Consider the following 12,993-nt stretch of genomic DNA (forward strand, 5'->3'; position numbering starts at 1 on the left):
TGGGGACAGTCTGGGTCTTGGAATCAGTGATAACCATCCATGTACGTTAACCACTTGGCACCTCAGGGATGCAAGAAAGTCACACGCCAGAGGTCCCGAGCCAGTGACCATGATGATACTGGGGCCGACGATGGTGGTAACGGGACATGTGTACTGAACACGGGGCTAGGCGCTTTGCTAAGCCCTTTCATAAGTTTCTTCTCAAGCTGCACAACAATCCATAAGGCAGCTACTGGAACAATCTCCATTTTCGGGATGCGGAAATTGAGGTTGAGCGAGGTAAGTAACAGCCCAACGTCATAAAGCTATTAAATTGAGCGGAGGATCAGGGATGTGAGTCCTTGCCGGAGGAATCTAGAGTGGGGAACCTGACAGAAGGCCCTCTGATGCCCTCTGATGTCATCCCCTTGATTTAAAGCAAAGGTGAAGCACGGCGCCTGGGTGGCTCAGTCAGTTAGGTGTCTGACTCTTGATTTCGGCTCAGGTCATGATCTCAGGGTCATGAGATTGAGCCCTGCTTTCAGCTCTGTGCTCATTGGGGAGTCTGCTTGTAATTCGCTCCCTCTCCATCCCCCTTCCTGCTTGTGTGTGCATGCGCACGCACTCTCGCTCTCTCTAAAATAAATAAATCCTTAAAAAATAAAGCAAAGGTGAAGGGTCACGACGAAAGTTATGCTGCTGCTGCAGGTAGGGCCCAGGTGTCTGAGGGTCAGGAGAAAGGCCAAGTGTAGTGTTTGGGGAGTAATGGTACCTACCCCCACGGTTTTCAGTTCACTAACTGAGATATGATAAGGGAGAGCTAGTTATCTCCTGGTAACAGCTGACTAACATCAGGTTAATCTTGGATTCCTACTGGCAGGACCTAAAAGAAATCTCCCCATCATCCCTCCCTTTCTTAATGTACTCTGTCTTCTTTCTGCCCTAAGGCAAAACTGGTCCCTTGGTCCAAAACTTTCCAGAACTCATTTTATTTTAAATACGAGCCAAGCTGATTTGTCTGAACAAGGCACACCACTGTCAGTATTAACTTCCTAAACACATGACATCCCTCCTCTGAAACCTGCCGTAGCTCCCCAGTACCTATGGATTAAAAACCAACCTCCTACACGTCCACCCCCAAGTCTGGCATCATCTCTTTGCACAACCCTCCCTGCATTCCTCTCTCCACCTCTGCAGAATAGGCACGGCTCCCAGGACGCAGTTCTACCTTCGCCAGGAAAACCTTTCTTCCTCTTCTCCTCTTAGGCCACACACACTGTATCCACCAGCTCAACAACCATTCCACCACGCACCCCAATTTGTTCATGGCAGCAATGTGCCTACCCCAAAATGCATGACCGACCCTCCCTGGGCGGCCAGGCGGCACAGCTCTGGCCGATGAACTAAGGACAGAAGTCCCTGAGAGGCATCCCTTCCCAAATGTAACAGTAAAGCCATACTAGGTAAATGTTATAAGCCTCACTCGTCCCGCTTTCTCTTTCCTGGACTGGAGATGTGAAGCCTGGAGATGAAGCAACCACCTTCCCACCTCAAGAACATAGACCTGGGGCCGAAGGCCCATACCTAAGGTTGGCATAGTGGAAAGACAGAGCCTGGGTCCCCAGTGCTACATTGTCCCACCCACCCTTCTTGTTGTCTGACACAAGTAAGCCCCCTCTGGTTAAGTGGCCAGTGGTTAGGATTTCTGCTGCTAACAGCTGAATGCAATCCTCTCTGACACACCTCCAGACATTGTTCCTCCTCATTCCATAGGTCAGTTCAGATGCTACCCCCTTTAGGAAATCCTCCACGATTCCCTCCGAGCACAGTAATTACGCCCTTCATTGTGCTTCCGCAGTAGTTACTCTTCTCAATTACAGCACTTAGTTAATCCTGCTTGATTTGGCCTGCCCGGCTGCTCAGATTCCTAGGGGGTAGGGGGTCTGGATCCTGCCAACCTCTCCTAGTGCCTGGAGCAGTGTTTTGCATTGAGGGTAGGGGGCTCTACGTCCCCAGTTATCTCTACGGCGTCTAGAGCAGTGCGCTGGAGCGTGAAGCGAGTGTGTTCCGGGGTCTGGCACTCTACTTACTAACTGTTTGGTCTTGGGCAAGTTGGAGAGCCTCTCTGTGCCTCTGCTTCCTCATCTACAAAAGGGACAGAATGACAGTACTTACCCCACAGGGTTGTGAAGACAAAATAACCATAAGCACTTATAAGGGTTCTTGGCATATAAAAATGTTTAATGACTGCACTCTCATTAGGATGATTATTATAGCTGCTGAATGAACAAATAAATCAACACATAGCTGCTAAATAAATGAATAAAGGAATGAAGCCCAGGAAATTTCTGGAGTTCAGACCCCAGGGCAGTGGTCCCTGTTCCTTCTTTTTCATACCTACACTTGTCCCTTTACTTTTTCATACTAATGAGGACTCCCCATATCCCATATCCCAGAGCTGCCATTATGGGAGTGTTGAAGGCTAAGAAATAAGGCCTGGCTTGGCACACTGACTTCACTTTTTGCTCTGCAGCTTTGGGCAAATTTCTTCACCTCTCTGAACCTCAGTTTTTTCAACTGTAAACTGAAGATAATAATAGTATTTAGCTCATGGGGTTTGGGTGAGAATTAAATGATAAAGCACCTAGAATTTAAAGCACTGTGCCTGGCATACTAAAACAGTAAACGTTAGCAACCATTATCAAACACTGTCATTATTCTTTTGGTCAAATGCATGGCATCCTACTCAATCACATGGCCCTAATGGAGATGAGACACTTGGGGTGGGGGTCACCTTTCCGCAGGTCAAGATACACTGCACTTCCCATCAGAATACCCTTCTTGAGTACCAACAAACACTGTCATTTATCTTTTCCTTTCAATGGGGATTGGTTAATACATCAGATTTACCCTAAATCCCTGGCCTCTGAATTTCCCCTTAAGAGCTGTTAACTTCAGGTGGATGCTCACTGACATCAAACCTAGCCAGAAGGTGCACATGCACACAAGAACAATCAAAGCGTGGCTTTTCAACACCAACAGTATTCCCACAGATCACAGGTCCAGTTAGTGTCAGTGATGCATTTAAATCTTACTTGTAGATTCCCTACCCCCCCACCTTAAAAGAAGATGTGTATATAGCTTTATATAATTTTCCCTTTAAACTTGAATCAAACCTTTATGTTAGTTCCATTCAAGCACTTGAGGGCTCCATTAATCTATTTTTACTTTTAAACATGCCATTTTACAAGATATTTATTCCACTTGGTTGTCATCCAAATGCTTTTTGACATTACTGCCCTGGGACTGAACTGCTTAAACTCAGGGCCCTCATAAATAGAAAATCACCTTTTGACTGAAATCTTGAAGAGCTCTCAGAAGCTCACCCGCTTCACTTCAACAGGCATTAATTTCTGCTCTACATAAAGGAGTGTGAGTGTGTGTGAGTGTGTGTGTGTGTGTGTGCGCGCGCGCGCGCGGTGCTTTTAAGAGGGTAAGTGTGGGAGGTCTGAGCTACCCAAGGGATGAAGGGGAGGGATTCCTGCCCCTCAAAAACCTGCCCAACGGGGGCCCGCCTCAGACCCGGAGAGCTGCTGACTTGGACATACGGTGATCTTCAGAGACCAGGTAGGGGAAGAACTCTAGGGCCTGACAAGACTTAATGGACCCCCGGGCCCGCCGGATAACGCCTCTTTCAAAGGACATGGGTCCAGGGAAAGTCATTATTCCCCCCCTTCTCCCCCCCCCCACCTCCGGACAAACAAAAGGCCATCCCCAAACAGCTGAAGGCAGAGACCCCACTGGCTTTGAAGCCGATCAATCAGGTGGAAGCCCGAGCAAATCACAACTTGGCTTCCCCAAGTTTTCTCCCCAGCCTAACGAGCCACCCTCCTCCTCCGCCTCCGAGCTCCGCACAGCTACGGGGCCAAGGGGACGGACGGTCCTGTGATGCTCACTGGTTCCCAACTTTCCGCTCCTCTCCGTCTCCGCAGCCTCCTGCAAAGCGGCTGGGGAAAGGGCAAGTTTGCAAAGGCGAGGATACCAAGTCCTGGGGAAGCCACAAAGACGCCGCAACACCAACAAAGATGAACCTCTCTCTCGTGGGGCGGACGCCAGCGCCAGCTGCCGCTCCGGGGGCGAGCGTGGGCTCGGCTGGCAGAGGCGGCCGCGGGCGTGGGCCGGCCGGCGGCCGACAGCGGGCCCCCCCCTCCGATCCCCCCCCCACCCCGGTACGCGGGCGCCCCGCCACCTGAGCCGGGCGTGGGGGCCGGCTCCGCGCTCCCGCCCTGCCCCCGGCAGGTAGCTCGGGCAGCCGCCCGCAGCCACCGGCGGCGACGAGAGGAGAGGCAGCCTCAACCCACGGCGTCATGCTTCCTGCCACCACAGTACGGCGAATCGTCACCGGGAGCGGGGAGAAGAGGGGAGCGCGGGGGAGGGAGGGCAGCTCGCACACGCAGCCCCCCTGCCTGCCAAACCCGCCGGGCCGGGCCACGTCCCGCCGGAGTCCCCGCGGGACCTGCCCCGTTTGCACAAAGCGCCGCAGCTGGGCCACGGAGGGAGGGAGACGGCCACGAAATAAATAAATAAAAACAGAGTCGGGTCTACGTAACGCCCTGTCGAAAGCGGACGCCATATTTTTTTGTGGCTTATGTCGACATAGGGAAACGTAGACATGTTTTTCCTCCTCCTCCTCCTCCTCGGTCTGGCTCCCATTTATCCAAACTTGTAATCAAAACTCTTAAAAAAAAATCTCCCACCCCTCCGGATCCTCTTATTTCCTCCCACCCGCAAAAAGGGCCCGCACCCCCCCTTCCGCACCCCCCTTCCAATCACAAACCCGGCCAAGTCCCATTAACAACACATTTTCGGGAGCCGCGGCGGCGGCGGCGGCGGTGGGAAAGTTGGGCTGGAGTGGCCGGCGCCGGGCGTGCGGGGCTCGGGGCTGGCGGCGCCGGGCGGGGGGTGCGGGGCGCCGAGGCGAAGTTTCTTACCTGCGCCGGGGCTGGGGACGCGGGGACCCGGGCTGGGAGCGCGGAGACGCGGCACGGGCGTTCCAAAATGGAACTCTGCTGGCTCCCCCCACCCACTCCCCACTCCCCACCGGGCGCCGGGCTCGGGCTCCGTGGGAAAGAGGGGCACGGCCAGCCTGCCAGACAGACGGACAGGAAAAGCCCCGGTACGGGAACAGTGGCCAAAATTTTAAAAAGAAAAAAAAAAAAGGAAAAAAAAAAGGGGAAAAAAAATGTCTCGATCAGTGGGGAATCTACGCCAAAACCCACATGATCTGTAACGTCAGCATGCGTATTTGCATACGATACCACCACCCGAGCTGCCACCCGGGCTCGGGTTCCGCAGAAAGTTACAAAGTGAAATTCAGCCCCCTCCGGAGACGCCGGCGAAATGTCATTTTCAGGCGGGAGCTGGGGGGGAGGCTGGCCCTAAAGGCACTGGTTACTAGCCGAGATTTGGGGGGGCAGTAAATTAACTTAAAAGTCTGAGCCCAGTAACGGACTCGGTGGAATTTCTGCGAGGGGAGGAGGGGGAGGCGCGAGCGAGATCATTGAATATTAAGCACGACCCGGCCAGGCGGCCGCGGCCAAACCCTCCCGGTGCAATACCCATTTTCTTTATGAAAAGTTCAAGGTGTCACTGATGAGCTCAACAAACTGTTGATCCTGACCACGTGGAGTGGCAGACAGAGGGACTGTGGGGCGCGGCTGCTGGTCCTGAGCGGGCGGCACCCCCCAGACCCCGCGTCCCTCTCGCGGCTCGAGGGGCCACGCGCGGGTGGGGCCGCCACGCGCCCAGGGCGCTGCCGCGCTTTCTCCGCGTCTTTGGGCTCAGGAAAATAATAACTAAAAAAAAAAAAAAAAAAAAAATTTTTTTTTTTTAAAGCGAGATATGTTTTGCTCCGGGAATAGTAATAAGAGGGCTTGGGGTAGGGAGGGTGAGAAAGAGCCCCCACTTATATAACGACTCGAAATTAGATGACTCTTGCTGGGAAGATTCGGAGATTTGCGCTTGCGCCAGGTCTGAGGTTGGTTAAAGATCCTCAAACTTTTTCCCTTAAGAGCCAATAAACAAACAGACGCCCCGGGAGCTGACTTAAACTCTTGTCGGGCCGGCGTTCGCTGGGATTCTCAGACTCGGAGAAATGCACACCCCTGCGGCGCTCGCAGGGAAGTCCCTCAGGAGCAGGGCGGGTCACTTTCGGAACTGGGACTCTGACGTTCCCGGCGGGAAGGGATCCCTAACCGCTGCCCCCTGGTTCCCCTCGGGCGTTTTAGAGTAAAGGCGGGCCGGGATCTCGCTGCCCTTCGCCTGCGGCCTCAGTGCGGTGAACTTGCGTTCCGGGCGCCGCGTTCCCGCAGCACTGCTACGCTAAGGAGCCCTAAGGACTTCGGGAATCTAGGGGACGCTTCGGAATCTCACGGGCAACCTATCTGCGCCTCGCATTCCTGCCGGGACGGACCCGTTTCCCCTCCAAGGGCATCTCGGCGCGTCAGCCTTTCGCGGTGTGAGTTGGGCGCAAGCGCGCACGAGCGGAGCTGGGGCCAAGGGATGTTGTCTGGGGTCTACTTCTGACAGTCTGAGCGCAGCGAGAAAACAAAGGGAGCCTGGGGCTGGGAGGCTGCGCGGTGTCCCCGCCCGCCCTGAGGCTTAGCAGGCGCGGAGCGTCGGGGCTTCCCGGTCAGCCTCTGCTCCGGGGAATTAGAACGAACTCTAGCGGCGGTTTGCGACTCAGCTCTGGGCGCCAGGGCAGCAACAGGTGGCCGTGCGCGGCGGAGTGGCCAGAGGCGAGGACGGAGAGTGGGGTGGGGACGGCTGGTCTTGGGGGCGGACCGCGTGGCCAACGCACTGGGTGACCTTTTGACATTTTCGTTTCTTAGGCTGGGAAGAAGAAACTAGGTGAAAGGTTTTTCTAGGGGTCTCCCCTAGGGGCTCCAATTTCTCTAACGTAGCCCCACTGGGTCTCCAGAAATTTTGACAATAAAAATAGCTCATATGCAAAATTTTCTTACTGGTCTGCACCTGTTTGTTCGGTTGTTGCTCACGTAGGCTCTGTTCGTTTTTTTAACGGCGCATAAAACAAGGGCCTGGCCTAGGAGGGGTCTCTTGTGTGATGTTCACAGACCGGAGAGGCGAACTGACGCAGCTCTTAACGGATTCATCAACAACTTCCTTGATGACCATGACCCAGATCGCGTCGCGTCTTTCTCAAACTCATTTGATAACATTTGTCTAAGATCCTAATGTATTTGCCATCAACATGAGAATCTAGGAATACTGTTTTGTTTTTTTTTTCCCTCAAGGGTGTGCCCGGAGAGTAAAAGAAAAAAAAAGGGCTCCCCCACCAACTTTTTTTTTTTTAAGATTTTATTTATTTGACAGAGAGAGACACAGTGAGAGAGGGAACACAAATAGGGGGAGTGGGAGGGGGAGAAGCAGACTTCCCGCCGGGCAGGGAGCCCCATGCGGGATCCATCCCAGGACTCTGGAATCATGACCTGAGCCCAAGGCAGACGCTAACAACTGAGCCACCCAGGTGCCCTCCCCCACCAACTTTAATAATTTTATATTGCTTACTCAAGACCCTTCCAGGTCTTGCTCGCTCTTTCCCTTCACTCTTCAGGGTCATTCCACTGCCCCCCGCCAAAGTAAGTATAGTTCTGTTTGGTTCCAGGGAAATTATGGAAACCTTAAGGAAACTATTCCCATTTTGAGGCTGCACCTCCTCACTTAGGACGGTTTTCTATAAGCCAAGTTTCCTGTTCCTCCATCTTATTACCTTCTGCCTCTGGCTGGGTGAGAGATTAACAGGGTGGGAAGGGTCAGGGTTGAGCCAAGCAGGGTAGCCCTCAGCACTGTCCGCTGAGTTCCCATGTCTTCAGGGCACTTATATGTCATGGACACCCTGGAGGTTTCTGATGGGGTGCAGTGTCTGTAAATTGTTCAAAGTTTAGCATGGACTGAACTTTGGCTACATAAACAGCAGTGAATAAAACAAGGGTGACTTTGCATTAAGTGGTATGATTTCAGTTTGCTTTATGTGTAGGTGGAGTAGATGGACCCTTATGTGATTCAGGAGCTTTGTAATCAATAATTATAAGGGTAATGCTTATTGAGTGCTTTGTATGCATATGTCAGTTGCTACTTAATCTTTACAACAACCCCTACCAGGCAGTGATTCTCAAAACGTTTTGTTTCGGGTCCCTTTAAACTCTTACAATTATTGAGGACCCCAAATAGCTTTTGTTTGTGTGAGTTATATACATATTGATATTTACCGTATTAGAAATTAAATCGAAAAAAATTAAAACACAGAAATTTACAGACACACTCTCAGTTAGCCCTCAGAACAATGACACCATTATAGGTCATACAGCCTCAGGAAAACTACTGTATACTTGTGAGAGTATGAGAGAGAAAAGAACAAGTAATATGCCCTATTATGAAAATGATTTTGACTTTGAGGACCCCTGAAAGGGTCTTGGGGACCTCCAGGGTCCTTGGATCACATTTTGAGAACCACTGTTAAGGTAAGTTATATTATGATGCCCATTTTACAGGAGGAAGTTGAGAATCAGAGAAATGTCATAGCTTGCCCGAGGCAAATGGAGGGAACAAGGATTTAAGAGGTCTGAGCCAGAGTTCTTAATGATTACATGATTCCACCTTTTTTAGTAACAACCTGAGCTCTCCTTCCACGCACCTCCTCCCCAAGCCTAGAACAGCCTCTAGTGCTTCCCAAGACTACTTTTGTTAACAGCAATTACGTTTTGAGGCTGTGCTAGGTGCAAGCCCTTCATATGCATTATCTTGTCAAATCCTTACAACCACCTACCCTGTGAATATTGTCTCCCTCATCTTATAAATTACAAAACTGCAGCTCAAAGAGGTTAGGGAGCTTCTCCAAACTCACCCGGCCAGTAAGTAGTAGAACCTGGATTCAAATCTTTGTCTGGTGGCTTTGAAACCAAGGAAGGACGAGAGTCTATCATGGTGTTTTATAGATGCCTAGCAGGGAGAAATCAGCTTCTGTTCATAACTGGGTGAAAACCAGGCCCGGCTAGGAAGTCTTGCAAATTTAGCAATTGCAGGAGGAAAAGAAATAAAAAAACCCCCAGGATTATCCCTGAGGAGCCCTTAATCTAATGACAACAAATCCACACTGGTTTCTAAACCCAAAGGAAAGGTGGCAGAGCAGAAAGATTTGGAATTAAGATGTGAATTGCAGGATCGCCCCTTCCAGCTGTCTGATCCGTAGATAAATATTTTTTTAATGAATGAGAAAAGAAAGCACAAAATACAGAGAAGCAAGCAAGAGAAAGAAAATGCTTATCAGCCGTCCAAGGAGGTACTGCTTCTAATTTCAGTATATATCCTTCCACATGTTACATTTATTTAATTTTTCCATTATAAGACTGATAAGAGACATGAAAACTATTAAATATCAATTTACCAACTGTAGCATAGGATAGCCACTACTGGCAAAACTTAGAAAAAAGCAAGACAGAGTGGGACCTTCTGGAACATTCAGATCGCTTTGCCAAATACCTGTGCGTGGGAGGAAAAAGGGAAGCTTGCTAGACAGGCGCTGTTTCCCTCCACGTCTGCAACCCCTAGCCCCATGGTTTGATACCAAATGTCTTTTGCCTTGAGATGGAATCCCATGCCATTGGTAGGATCAAAGCGGGGGGGGGCACTTGACGTTTATAGCAGGAGTTTGACCTCGCAGAAATCTGAACCTGCTTGGAGTGTAGAACAGAAAGTTACAGAGTGGGGAAAACTCAGAGCTTGTTATATATTTGATTTCATAGTCTGGCTTGATCCTCGCCTCATTCCTGTAAGGTAAGCAGGGTGGGTACTACCACCTGCATTTCACAGAGCAGATTACTGAAGCTTTTACAAGTTGTAGTGATCATATATGGGGCGTAATAGTTTTCAAGTTCTCAGACTATGTCCAGAACCATGATTTAACTCCAGGTCTTGTAACTGCAAGGCCAATGCTATTTCTGTGCCCTTCTTCATCATTTGCTACTGTACCAAAAGCGGACCAAAGCGTGGCCCTATCAGACTTTGTCCCTCTCTCTTGCAATATCCTGGAAGAGAATTATCACCTGGCAAGGTCTTTGTTATCATATGCTGTTTTACGTGCTTATCCGTTTATTTGGGGTTGTCTCTCCACTATAATGTAAGGTTCCTGTAAGCACGTTTGTTCCCTTCGCTGCTGTGTTCATGTCCTTAAACCTGCCTAGTGTATTATATGTAGGTGTACAGTGAATGACTGATGAAGGAAGGGAGGGAGGAAGGAAGGAAGGAAGTGCACTCTTGTCAGGGCTCATCTGGTAGTAGGGAGCCAGTGCTATTCAAGATGTACACATTTTCTGTTTACCTAGAATGATCTTTGCGGAGACCTTCATTTCCTGTGCTCTAGGCTTCTATTTCTATGGTGCATGGGCTTTGGTCTGGTTAAGCAGAGCATCATTTGTCAGTCCTCATTTGGATTCCCAGCATGAAAAGCGTTAACTCTGCATTGGTCCTTAGGGATCTGTTTCTCCAACCAGCTCATTTTACAGGTGGGAGAATTGAGGCTCTCAGTTGGTGGCAGTGCCAAGACCAGTCCCCAAGTCTCCTAATTTCTGGCTTATATTAATTCCCATGCAAATTTGCATATAAGCAACAAAGCCTTAAGCCTGCCACAGAGAAACAGAGCTGTGTCTTCAGTTGGTATGTAAAGGAAAGATGTGCATAGCCAAGTATTGGGGGGGAAAAGGCTTATGGGGAGGGGAGAGGAAGCACCTGTTGCAAAGATGTGGAAGGAGGCAGATGGCAAGATGCAGTCATATGGGCCCAAGACTTGGTCTTTGAAGTGGGGATAACAATGCCTGCTGGCTTACCTTCATAAAATTTTCGTGAGCGTTCAATGAGACAACGTGTGTGAATGTGCCTATTTACTCTTTATAATGAGCTTATGTATGCATCCTGCTGTATACATTGTCTGGTTCGTTATTTGGCTATAGCACAGAGATCTGGGGTTTGAATTCCAGCCCCAGTGCTCATTTAACTTCTCTAAATGTTAGTACCCTTATCTATGAATACTAAGTGGGGATAATGATTAGACCTATCTCCCAGGGAGGTCGAGATAATTCTTGTAAAGTATTGAGCTTTAGTGCTTGACCCTCGGTGAGTGCTCAGTAAATGTTACCTATTATTATCTCATTTCTCATGTGAAAAAAATACATATTAATCATTGAAAATGAAAATTTACATAAATAAAGCATAGTTGTTGAAAGAATGCATGAGCAAAAATAAATATATTTGATAAATAGATAGCACTCAATTTTACCACCCAGAAGAAAGCACAATGCACATTTTGCTATATATGTATGCCTGCATTAAATAAAAAAAAACTGTCTACTTTGTTTCATACATGGTTTTAGGGCCTGGGATACACAGCTTATTTTAGAACTAGATAATGAGTAAATATGCAATATATCAGGTAGTGATAAATTGCATGAACATCAATAAAACTTGGTAAAAGGATAGAAAGAAATGGCCTCTTTGTTGAGCTGATATTTGGGTGAGTAATGAAGGGAATCTGGTGGGAAGTACAAACATATTTTAAGTGGCCCTGTGTATAGTGAACCCTCCATAGTGAAGGTGGCCCTTAGAGAATGACTATTTTTTCTTGTCATTAAGAATTTAAATGCCTTTATTATACACCACCTTTAATGGGACCATAATAATATCGTTCATTGCAAGATTGAACAACAACAAAAACAACATTGTACTAGTGTGAATGGGCTAAAATACGCTGCAGTAACAAATACGCCCTGATCTCAGTAACTTAAAACCACTTTATTTCTTGCTTTTGCTACATGTCCATGAAGGGTTAGCAAGGAGACTTCTGACCATCACGGTCACTCAGGGACTCAAGGCTATCAAAGCAGTCAACACATTCGTCAGACGTTGCCAATTGTTGAGCAAGAGAAAAAACATCTTGTACAGACAATTAAATGTTCAGCCAGGAAGTAATATATTACTTTTGCTTAGTATTCATTGGTCGGAACTAGTCACAAAGTTACCCACATGGAGCCATGAAAGTGTTACATGCCTGGAAATGGGGAAATTAGAAATATTTGTCCTAAAACCATAGCACTAATGATTGCAAATAATAATGGCAATTCACATTTATTGATCATTCGCTATGTGCTGAACTTTTTCCATGGATCGTCACAACAATCCACATTTTACCTCCTACAGATAAAGAAACTGAGACTGACAGAGAGAGGTTAATTAAGTAATTCGCTTAACATCATCCAGATATTAAGTGGTGGATTTGGAATTTAAGCTTAACTCTGGTTTCAGGTCATAGACATTCAAAACACTATCCTCAGACACCATTGGATTTAACTGGTCCAGTACTGTTGAATAGTAGGTAGTTTCATTTTCTTTTCCCAGTGTTGAATCATCCACGATTACTTCCTTAGGATAAATTCCTAGATAAATATTTGCTGGGTTGAAATATACACATAATTTTAGAGTGACAACCCTTTGCAAAAAGTGAAAGCTGTAGGAGGTGTGGTACATAGTTTCCTAAGATGGCTGCCGTCAATCTTTTTCCTCCCTGTATGAAAATTACTTCACCATTAGGAGGTGGAGTTTATTTCCCCTACCCTTGACTCCAAACTACTCCTGCCATTGCTTGGATGCAGCGGACGTGATATGCTGGGACATCTGAGCCCAGGCCTTAAGAGACTGGCAGTTCCTGTTTCCTTCCTCTTAGAATCCTGCCGCCATTCTGTGAGAAGCCCAAACTTCATGGAGAGGCGTCATGGAAGAAAACCAAGACGCTAGGGACCACGCACCTGTGATTTCTGGCTAACACCCAGTCAGACTATAACCACATGCATGTGCCATCTTGGATGCTGGTAGACTAATTGACACTCCACACGACGACAGCTCTAGTTGATGTCACATAGAGCAGAACTACCCAGTGTAACTCAGTCA

At 48.4% G+C, this 12,993-nt stretch overlaps 1 protein-coding gene across 3 annotated transcripts in view; it reads right to left on the bottom strand.

Annotated features, from left to right (window-relative positions):
- Window positions 1-5,311, bottom strand: part of ZHX2 (zinc fingers and homeoboxes 2) — a 153,887-nt gene extending 148,576 nt beyond the window's left edge. For all 3 annotated transcript variants that reach the window (XM_028105629.2, XM_028105626.2, XM_028105627.2), the window contains exon 1: window positions 4,971-5,311. The gene's annotated coding sequence lies outside the window, so the exon portion shown is untranslated. The remainder of the gene's footprint in view (window positions 1-4,970) is intronic.
- Window positions 5,312-12,993: the final 7,682 nt, after the last annotated feature.

This window comes from Eumetopias jubatus, unplaced genomic scaffold, assembly GCF_037043125.1.
Source record: "Eumetopias jubatus isolate StellerSeaLion01/CBP00866 unplaced genomic scaffold, mEumJub1_p1.0 scaffold_4, whole genome shotgun sequence".
In the NCBI taxonomy this organism is placed as follows: Eukaryota; Metazoa; Chordata; class Mammalia; order Carnivora; family Otariidae; genus Eumetopias; species Eumetopias jubatus.